We start from the raw sequence: 11,090 nt of genomic DNA on the forward strand, positions 1-11,090 counted from the left end.
AGCAAGGCAACTTAGACCGCGCACGGGTGTAAACAAACCTGAATCTCGTAGTGGGGGAACAACAGACGACGAAGCGACACGTGAGCTGTCGGCGCCACAGACCGCGTCGCAGTCACGTTAATGCTCGCTGTCAGATATACTAAAATTGTTTGCTGATATGAAAACCAGTTTTGAAGCAAACATGGCACAGCTTACAAACAAGAGTGATAACATTGAAGCTCACATGGGTAATCTTGACACTCGAATGGCACAGTTAACAAACCAAAGTGACAATATTGAAATGCAAATCAGTCAGTTAACAAACCAAAGTGACAATATTGAAACACAAATCAGTCAGTTAGCAAATCAAAGTGACAGCAGGTTCAACAGTTTAGAATCAAGGATAGAGGACACTCAAGTGTGAATGAACAATATAAATTCTGTTATTACCGACATCCAAGCACAAATCAAAAATTCGAATGACACCATGGAGGAAAAAATTAAAGCCATTACCACTGCTTACGCAAGCGAGCTAACCGCAAGCGTACACGCAAAAATTGATAGTGTTCTTTCGATGGTGGAATCCGCTGAGACCAATATTGGTAGCAAGTTCATAGATATGCAGGCCCAAATAGATGTGTGTAAATCAACTGCGAGTGACTCTTTGAAACATTACAGTGATGTTTCAAAGAGAGTAAGCCAATTGACAGAAAGTGTCAACCACGTTGGCGAGCGAGTCGAAGACCTTGCTCAGCAAATATCCGATGTCAATATTGACAAAAAGATCGCAGATGTCAACACCGGTATAAGCAATACACTTAATAGGGAATTTGAAGAGTGGATGCAATCCAAAGAACAGTACATTGTCAGCAAGGTACACGCTGAACTAAAGGGTACGGTTAAATCTGCTACAGCAGAAATCTAAACCGCTCCTGGTACTTCTGGTGGCACTTTAACCAGTGAATTAGGTGAAATCAGACGAGCATTTAGCCACGATCTTCCGGAATGGAAACGTCAGCTAAGCAATGATATAGATCAACTGAAACGACAATTTACGGAATTGCAAGGTGACAATCAAAGTGAGTATTCGCTACCGCCAGAACACGATAATCGTCAATATCCCGAGTGTCAGGTACAATTCTCACCAACAGTAAATAATACGCGTGACGAAACTTCCACGTCACGTAGTCATGCCGATCAACTAACACTCGTTGAACTAATGCGAGACGAGAGTGTGCTAAAACACAGAGTTTTTCAGCCTTTTATACCTGAAAAACGAAATATACATCCAATGGTATTTCAAAAATCATTCACAGGCGCTTTTCCAGAATCATGGAACGACAGGCAGCGGATACAGTTCATCTTAGGCTATGTACACGGTGAAGGATCAATTTGGGGTACAGAAATAATAGACAAATGTCACACCTATGCAGATTTTGAAAAGCATTTTTTGAATAAATTCTGGAGTTCAGGTATACAACAAAGACTCCGAAAGGAGGTTTACAACGCCGAAACTTTCAACACCAAAGGAGGATGTTTGAGACGTTATTTTGAAAAATATCTACGTAAAATTCAGTATTGGGACACGCCCATTTCAACCAAAGATGTAATCATTATCTTAAAGTCAAAACTTCCTGTGTCAATAAGAGAAAAACTAGTTAATGTGAGTGAAGAAGACCTAGAAGCCTTTCTTTCTGTTCTTGACAATTTGGATATGATCTATGAGGATGTGCGTGCGAGCACGCGGAATAATTATAATAATGTACCGCCCGCTCCGCAGCAGCACATAACAAATTGCGTCAATGGAATGTCGTACCAACATAACACGGGACAACCAAACGCTCCGCCTTACGGCAGTCATAACAATTTCTACCGCCGTAATGGAAAACAATATAACAAATATCCACACCAGAATAGATACAATCCGATTTATCAAAACACACAGCAACATTACGGTAATTCACCGATAAATCACAACGGTAATTACCAGTACCCGAAGTGGTCGAGCGGTTCTAGGCGCTTCAGTCCGGAACCGCGCGACCGCTACGGTCGCAGGTTCGAATCCTGCCTCGGGCATGGATGTGTGTGATGTCCTTAGGCTAGTTAGGTTTAAGTAGTTCTAAGTTCTAGGGGACTGATGACCACAGATGTTAAGTCCCATAGTGCTCAGAGCCAGTACCAGAACAACAAGACGAATAATGGAAATCGTCACAAGAGAAAATGGAACAATTATAACGGACCACAACAGTACAGTCAGCCGAGTCACTTCACTCCCTCTCACCAAATGAATTTTTCACAGCCGAAAAATGCGACATTTTCTCACCAACCCAACTAACAGTTCAGGAACAATAGCCAGGACAATTCGTCGCATGCTTTTCCTGACACCGCCGGTCATAATAGCCAAGGAAATCCGACCATTTTCTACACACAGGCGAACCAAGCACCAAACGCGATGTCAAATAACACGCAATCAAGAGATGCACAAGTCGTATGGAATACGAGCGCAAGTTTTCAGCCTAACATGACACAAAATACTAATCAAGTAAAAATAACTGACATTTCAACTCCACCCAAGTCGGAAAACCATTAGAAGTTTCTTTATGTCTCCACGGGGAAGCTGCGGAACCAATAAGCTCTCATATCTTTAACCACTCATGCCAACCTAAGAAAAAAGGCGCATGACAAACACATTAGCAAAGTCTTATCGTATCGTATAAATGAACGAGTGCTATTAAAGACCCACTTCAAACCATCTTTGATTCATCATAAGAATCGCAAGTGGCAGCACTTGTATGAAGGACCCTATATTATATTAAGAAAGCCGCACATTGGTTGCTATCTACTAGCTGACCCTGTATCTGAACGAATAAAAGGGTTGTTTCATCACGCAGACTTGAAGAAATACCGAGTCAACCATTGAAAATATCTGTTAAGCTGCTAAAATAAGATATACACACACTATAAGTTGTCATACTATGTGTGAAGTACCAACGTATGTAAGAGTAATGCAGAGGACTAACACCCTGTCGACCTGCCACAACAAGATAAGTAATTTATATGAGCACCTTAAGTAAAACACATTTATTGTAGGAGAGCAAGATTTGCCTTAGATGTTAGTTTTAAGTTAATTGAGCCCTGAACGGCCACAGCCGAAAGAGCTGACAAATAAATATTATAGTAGGGACGTGCTAAGTGCCACTAGCTATCACTAGTTTTAACTGTAGCAAAGCTCTCTCCTCTTGAATGAAATCAATTAAAGTGATCATTCAGACCAGAATGATTGCTCGTAGGTTAAAAAAAATGATTAAGGTACGCTTACTCTAATGAGGTAAATGTTATGTTATGCATAAGGAGTGTGCGACAACAAATTTTATGAGACCACCTATGAAACGCAGCAGACAAAAAAGCAGCAGCTTAGCATATAAGAATCAAGTAAGTCAATAACGATCCAGGTAGCAGGAAAGAAGTGCGCAACTCAATTATTTTATTATAATACGGAGAAAACCGTATACGCACATAAGAATTTTACGGCACAGTGCAGCTGAAATACTTACAAAGATCATTTATAAATAATTTAGTACTAGAAATATCTATTTCAGGTCCTCGAGGTATGACGATTTTTTTTAGAAAACCAATTTTACGATACATGGAACAGAAGATAGTTAACAGACACAGTTCACTGCTAATGCATGGTTTAAGTAATTTTAAATATGTATAGAAAATTGTTTAGAGAGCTGGATCAGACGACACTGAAACTGCTGTATCGATTTAATTATACTATTTGTCATGAAAAACTAAGGTGATAATAATTTATGTTAAGCTCATCATATCATACGTCATTAACACTGTGTCTTCAAATCTCTTCACTCCATAAAAGTCTTTTGTGTTTTCCTCTAACCAGTATCCTTACCATCCTACCTTATCCAGTGGAGAAGTGAATTTTACGAGCTGGTTGCATGATTGATACATACAAGGTATACGAATGGATAGTCGTGACACATTGGTTGTCGACGGGCTATGCTTATTCTCCGCAAATTGCGAGTTCAGTTAAGATTTGTTATGTGCAATTGCACGACAGGGAACACCAAGCTTCCTAATTTCCCTAATGGTAGTTTGAACACGAACTGTTCATCACGTAAACGAAGCCACATTGACTATGTCTTCAAACAAACGACGTAATAGAGAGAAAATAAAAGAGCTGAACTTGAGAAAAGAGTAACTATTGTAAAAGGAAAAGAATAACAAGATTTCGAACAAAGTGTAAACCTAAAGTGCCTTGGAAGCACAAACTACGAACAAGAGACACGCTTTTCGTCAGGCCTTGTAGTCACAGAGACTAAATATTTCTTTGTAAATAATTTTTAGACATGATATGTATACTAAATGTTAACTGTACTTCGTAGTAATAATGCAGTCAGTAATAAATGGACACGTATATGCTGCTGCGTGTGAACCGACTATAGACAAGTAATTAATGGACACGTATAAAAGTGGTGCGTGTGAACCTTAACATGACGACCAAATAAATGCGAACACGAATTAATAATAACGTGTGAACTGAAAAGTGATAACTCCAAGGACACGTATGAAATACCGCGTTGTTATAAGTACTTGTACCACGAAACCACGATGTAGAAAGCCAAAGAGTGAAAGTGAATAAGTGTTGTACTTACCACAAACGGTACTGTACGCATTTCCACGGACACATTCTTCGAAACAGCTGCGGGAGTCGCCGCATCTGGCTGCTTCCGTAATCCAGAGTCGATGAAAAACTGTGCAAAAACACACACCACAGCTAGTAGACACCAAACGCTCTGCTTCTCGCAGAATACTGCTGCTAGCGTTGTGGAACTGTCAAGTTATTATCACGTGAATGTGACCAGCGGACGTTAACACTGTGTACGCTGAGCGCTCAACAATCAATTTTTCTATGCACAACGAGCGCGAATGCCAAATGTGTTTGAAATGCATTCAAAATAAAATATGATAAAGCAATGAATTAAGCACTCATGTACCTTGTGAAATTATAAAGACACTAATCGGAAGAGTCTTAAGCTCGATTTTGACATTTGCTACCGAATTTGCTGACCAGGCTGAGTAATGACGAAAACGTGTCGAACCAAATAAAACCAGAAAAATAGATAAATATGAGAACTAAGCGTTCCTAAGAGAATGAGACCTATGTACATAAACAATTGTTATCCTTACCTAATCCAATTTTCTTTAAGACTAAGTTATTAGTAAGTAAGCACATTTTAATACATATTTTTTTTCTGTATTTTTCATGTACGAAAACATAAATGGAAGCACGGACATGTGTCAAGTGAAATAGAGCCCGCCACCATACGGCTCAATATGTTGCAGAACCAGTCTTCCAGTTCCTGACCCACGACGTATTTCCAACGCAACATCACACCCCGACAACTACTCCAACTTCCACAGTGAAAGTGATGCCCTACTTTTCCTCCACTGTGAAAGTGTAATCAATTTCCCCACTCAAGTGCAGTGCTATCATTTGTACCGGAAGTTCTACCACTCCCAGTGCAACTCATACCTACCCAAGTGTAGTGAAACATTTTTTTTGCAGGTCATTGAAAGCCACTAATAAGTAAAGTGCTACGTATTTACTGCAAGAAATCTTCAACGAAACAACGACAAAAATATTCCTGTAATATGTCATTGTAAAACAAGAATGTCAATTTTTTGTAACATATTTCTTCCACCAGTGCACACAGCACCCAAACATCCTGCGAAGTCAAGTAATTTATTTCTTTGTTATTTTTTAATATTTGTTATGCCATGTATAATGTATCTATGTATGTGTATCTTTATCTTAATTTCATTAACTTTTACCGAGTAATGAACATTTGTTATCATTGTACAATACATTAGAAAGAGCACAGTTCAATTGTCGTGTAGTTACCCTATGGACAAATTACTATCAATTTCAGTCGTACGAATATACTTACCTGATACTCTGTATGTTAACCACTTTGCCTGATGTAGTGTGTAAAATCTATTGTAAAGAATTTTTGCAAGTAATACTAACTTGTTTCACGAAAGCAATAATATCACGACTACGCGTGAGTCGCGATGATCCTGATGGAGTCATCGCTCCTCACGCGGGAAGCAATGTGATATTATTGGATTTCAGACATTTTGCATATGAGAAAAGGATAGCCACCGAGCTGTAGTTTGTAATGATACTAAGCATGACAACGCGAGAGTAAGAAACGAAATCTGTTTATAACGTGCGCCTATACCAAGACGCGCGGCCAGCGTTTAAAAGGTACTTTTAAACACTATGACTCGCTGGGCGCAGATATTTAAAATCATTGCCGCAGCGCTTGATAGCAAGAAGCTGCGAAACAGATGAAAGAACAATTTATCATTTGTTAGGAAAATTCTAGAATCTTTATAGTTAGTTGTACTTCTGGTCGCCGATATGTTGACATGTACTACATTACCTTTGATGTTTGGTTGCCGACTTGTTAAGACGTGTTGTGTAGCACCGGTACAAGTTATATTTCATTTAGTGTGAAAAACCACGTTATCACCAAAAAAAAACGCTTTTGTAAACTTTGTGACGATAAAAAATACTTACGCGCACGCCAGGACATTTAATTTTTACAAAATATCACACATACAAATGCAGCGATTGTTGGACTGCTCCATGTATGAAAAAACATAAAAAATGTAAGTTTTGTATTCACTGTAAATTTTTTAAAGTTTATAGTTTAACGCCTTTGTTCTTTGAGAATATATATTGATGCTTCACTGTACAGAAAATCTATGCTTATTCTTTTCTTTAAATTAACCACAAATAATGTTTATGTTTAAATGAACTTTGTTACAGGTTCGCTCTTTATCGCGGTGTCTCGATTGTATTTGGGAGACCATTAATGTGTTCAATTTCCGATCTGACAATTTTTTTTTACAAAATGTCACTGTTTTGCTTTCATTTCCATTTTTATTTATTATTCAAATAGGTCCCTTAGGTAATTTCATTGAAGAGTCTGACTGCGTGAAAGCAATTCGGGTTAAGAGGTCATTTGAGAAACTATTTTCGCGCAATCAATCTGTACGTCTCCTGAACACAATCGAGAACCGACGCATCGGTTTCTCTCTTTCCAAGTCGTACCAAAAAACGGCCAAGGAGAACTGCCGTGAGTACGCAATCTAGTGTTAAAGGGTGCATTTTCTATCTTGCCGGCAAACATTGCCATAAATTGTCATCATCAATGTTATATTTGGTTAAATGAGAAAAGAAAAAACCTTTTAACGCTAGAAAGTGACTCTACTGGAATAAAAAGTATCTGTAAAAGTCAAACCTTAGTCAAATTTACAATTTCGGCTATTTCGGTAGTAACATCTATAGCCCATATGTTCGTACAACGCAACATTATACGTAAACTTCACGAACGTTGCTATTGAAATAATACCTCCAACAAAATTAGATAAGAGTACGAAATCAAGATATACTAGCAAGAGGAGTAAAGAAGTCTTTGGAAGACACAAGAGGAATTCACTGATTAGTGGGACATATGCTATGGTATCTAGGAACAGCTAACTTACTACGATATCTAGGAATAGTTAGCTTGCGCTTGGGAGGGACGATAGACAGGAGAAATAAGAAGGGCAGAAAACGAGTGAAAAAATGATTATACAAAATATTGGTTGTAGTGATTTCACAGCGATGAAGTGATTGGGAGAAGACAGCACATCTTGCGTCACACTCCCTGAGAAACACATAGAAAAGAAAGTTCAGGAGCGCACTTATGATGGAAATATGCCTAGTGGTAACAAACGGACCTGATCTCTTTATGAATGTCCTTATTGAAACTGATACGAATGATCACGAGGCATTTGTAGCAACAATAAGTACAGAGGACAACTATAAGAAGTAGGAAGGTACACGCGTTTAGGAAGTTCGGAGAGGAACTCAATACATTTACCTCTGGACAGGAGCATGTAGAAGAACTGCGGCCCAACATTTAAATAATGATAGACCATACTCTGGATAGTTACTTACTTGGTATGTTCACAACAGTAGAGACCCTCCATGGGATACAGTCGCTGTAAAGAAATTTCTAAAGAAACTGATGTAAAACAAAACATAGGACCTGAGATAGAGAGAGGCTGAATGAAACACAGTTGGCTGGAAAGAGAGGAACGCTTGAATCCTTCGACGACTAACGTATCAAAATACCATCGAAAGAACTCTAGCAAAAACCCTAGAAAGTTATAGTTATATGTACAGGGTGTCAGTGCCACAGCAACTGAAACTGAGGGTAGCAAAGAAGAACAGAAAATAGGAATTACGTATTCAAATTTGCCATTACTATGGAAAATACCAAACTACCGCCTACTTTACTTTTCGTACCACTGCGAAGATGAGTTACATAATTGTCAGTTGCGTTGAGAAACTGCTGAAGTCGCTAAAATTAAGTAGGACTCCAAGGCCGAATGAGATACCTGTCCGATTCTACACAGAGTTTGCAGATGAGTATCACATTGTACCGTAGATCACTTGTAGGCCGTACAAAAAAGTGTGGCTATTGACTAGCAAAAGCATAGGTCACTGCTGCCAACCATAATCATAACATTATTAATCGGCAAAATTCTCACTGACGTCCATCTGTTGTAACATTCTAGAACATATTCAGAGCTCAAACATAATGACGTATCTCAATCGGAATGATCTCGTCCCTGCCAATCAGCATGACTTCCGAAAACATCGCCAATGCGAAAACCAGTCCTGTGCATTTCTCACATGACGTTCGGAATGCCGTGGACCAAGTAAAGGCAGATGCAATATTTCTTGGCTCCAGAAGAAACATATTACTTGGTACCACGTCAAACAAAATTGGTAACTGTGTTGCGGATTTCTTAGTACGATAGCCATGGCATGTTTTCTAAAGTACAGAGTAACTGACAGAGGCAGAAGTCGCTTCAGGCGTACACCTGGAAAGTTTTTTGGGATCCTTGTTACGCATGTTACATGTTAGTGATCTGGTTGACCAGACACTAGAAACTTTATGCAGATGACGCAGTTACCTGTAACGACGTACTGTTTGAAAATAACTCCAGATAACTCCGTCACATCTGTCAATATGTTTCAAAGAATGACATCTTACTTTAAAGGTACAGAAATGTAAACATGTTCGTTTCGCTAAACGAAAAAAGGTTAGTGTGGCCTCCTGCCCACTCATCTCTTATAGGGTGCCTAAAGGATGTTGCTGTCTCTAAATGGTTCAAATGGCTCTAAGCACTGTGGGTCTTAACATCTGAGGTCATAAGTCTCCTAGACTTAGAACTACTTAATCCTAACTAACCTAATAACATCACACACATCCATGACCGAGGCAGGATTCGAATCTGCGACTGTAGCAGCAGCGCGGTTCCGGAATGGAGGGCTTACAACCGCTAGGCCGCAGCGGCCGCCACTGCTTTCTCTGATATCTATACAACAATTCAAGCAAATCACATTAATGGTTTTTATTACAGTAAAGTAGATTGAAAATACACTACTGGCCATTAAAATTGCTACACCACGAAAATGACGTGCTACAGACGCGAAATTTAACCGACAGGAAGAAGATGTTGTGACATGCAAATGATTAGCTTCTCAGACCATTCACACAAGGTTGCCGCCGGTGGCGACACCTACAACGTGCTGACATGAGGAAAGTTTCAAACAGATTTCTCATACACAAACAGAAGTTGACCGGCGTTGCCTGGTGAAACGTCGTTGTGATGCCTCGTGTAAGGAGGAGAAATGCGTACCATCACGTTTCCGACTTTGATAAAGGGCGGATTGTAGCCTATCGCGATTGCGTTTTATCGTATCGCGACATTGCTGCTCGCGCTGGTCGAGATCCAATGACTGTTAGCAGAATATGGAATCGATGGGTTCAGGATGGTAATACGGAACTACCTGCTCGATCCCAATGGCCTCGTATCACTAGCAGTCAAGATGACAGGCATCTTATCCGCATGGCTGTAACGGATCGTGCAGACAACGTCTCGATCCCTTAGTCAACAGGTGGGGACGTTTGCAAGACAACAACCATCTGGACGAACAGTTCGGCGACGTTTGCAGCAGCATGGACTATAAGCTCGGAACCATGGCTGCATCACAGACAGGAGCTCCTGCGATGGTGTACTCAACGACGAACCTGGGTGCACGAAAGGCTAAACGTCATTTTTTCGGATGAATCCAGGTTCTGTTTACAGCATCATGATGGTCGCATCCGTGTTTGGCGACAAGGTAGTGAATGCACATTGGAAGTGTGTATTCGTCATCACCATACTTGCGTATCACTTGTCGTGATGGTACGGGGTGCCATTGGTTACACGTCTCGGTCACCTCTTGTTCGCATTGACGGCACTTTGAACAGAGGACGTTACATTTCAGATGTGTTACGACCCGTGGTTCTGTCCTTCATTCTATCCCTGCGAAACCCTACATTTCAGCAGGATAATGCACGACCGCATGTTGCAGGTCCTGTACGGGCCTTTCTGGATACAGAGAATGTTCGACTGCTGCCCTGGCCAGCACATGCTCCAGATCTCTCACCAATTGGAAACGCCTGGTCAATGGTGGCGAAGCAACTGCCTCGTCACAATACGCCAGTCACTACTCTTGATGAACTGTGATATCGTGTTGAAGCTGCATGGGCAGCTGTACCTGTACACGCCATCCAAGCTCATTTTGACTCAATGCCCAGGCGTATCAAGGCCGTTATTACGGCCGGAGGTGGTTGTTCTGGGTACTGATTTCTCAGGATCTATGCACCCAAACTGCGTGAAAATGTAATCACACGTCAGTTCTAGTATAATATATTTGTCCATTGAATACTCGTTTATCATCTGCATTTCTTCTTGGAGTAGCAATTTTAATGGCCAGCAGTGTACTTAACTTTGGGTCGTAAGCAATTGGCGACATGCAAATAATCAATATCCTTCACTATATACAATGTCCATACCAATAATTCACCCAAGTTCATATGGATCACAATTTACGACTTTTCTATTGCCTCTCTTCTACTAGCGTCCGGATCTGCTAGGGCGCGTCCTTTACTATCTCCGGGGCTGGTAGGAGCGTCTCT

Source organism: Schistocerca nitens, chromosome 5 (assembly GCF_023898315.1).
Source record: "Schistocerca nitens isolate TAMUIC-IGC-003100 chromosome 5, iqSchNite1.1, whole genome shotgun sequence".
NCBI classification, from domain to species: Eukaryota; Metazoa; Arthropoda; class Insecta; order Orthoptera; family Acrididae; genus Schistocerca; species Schistocerca nitens.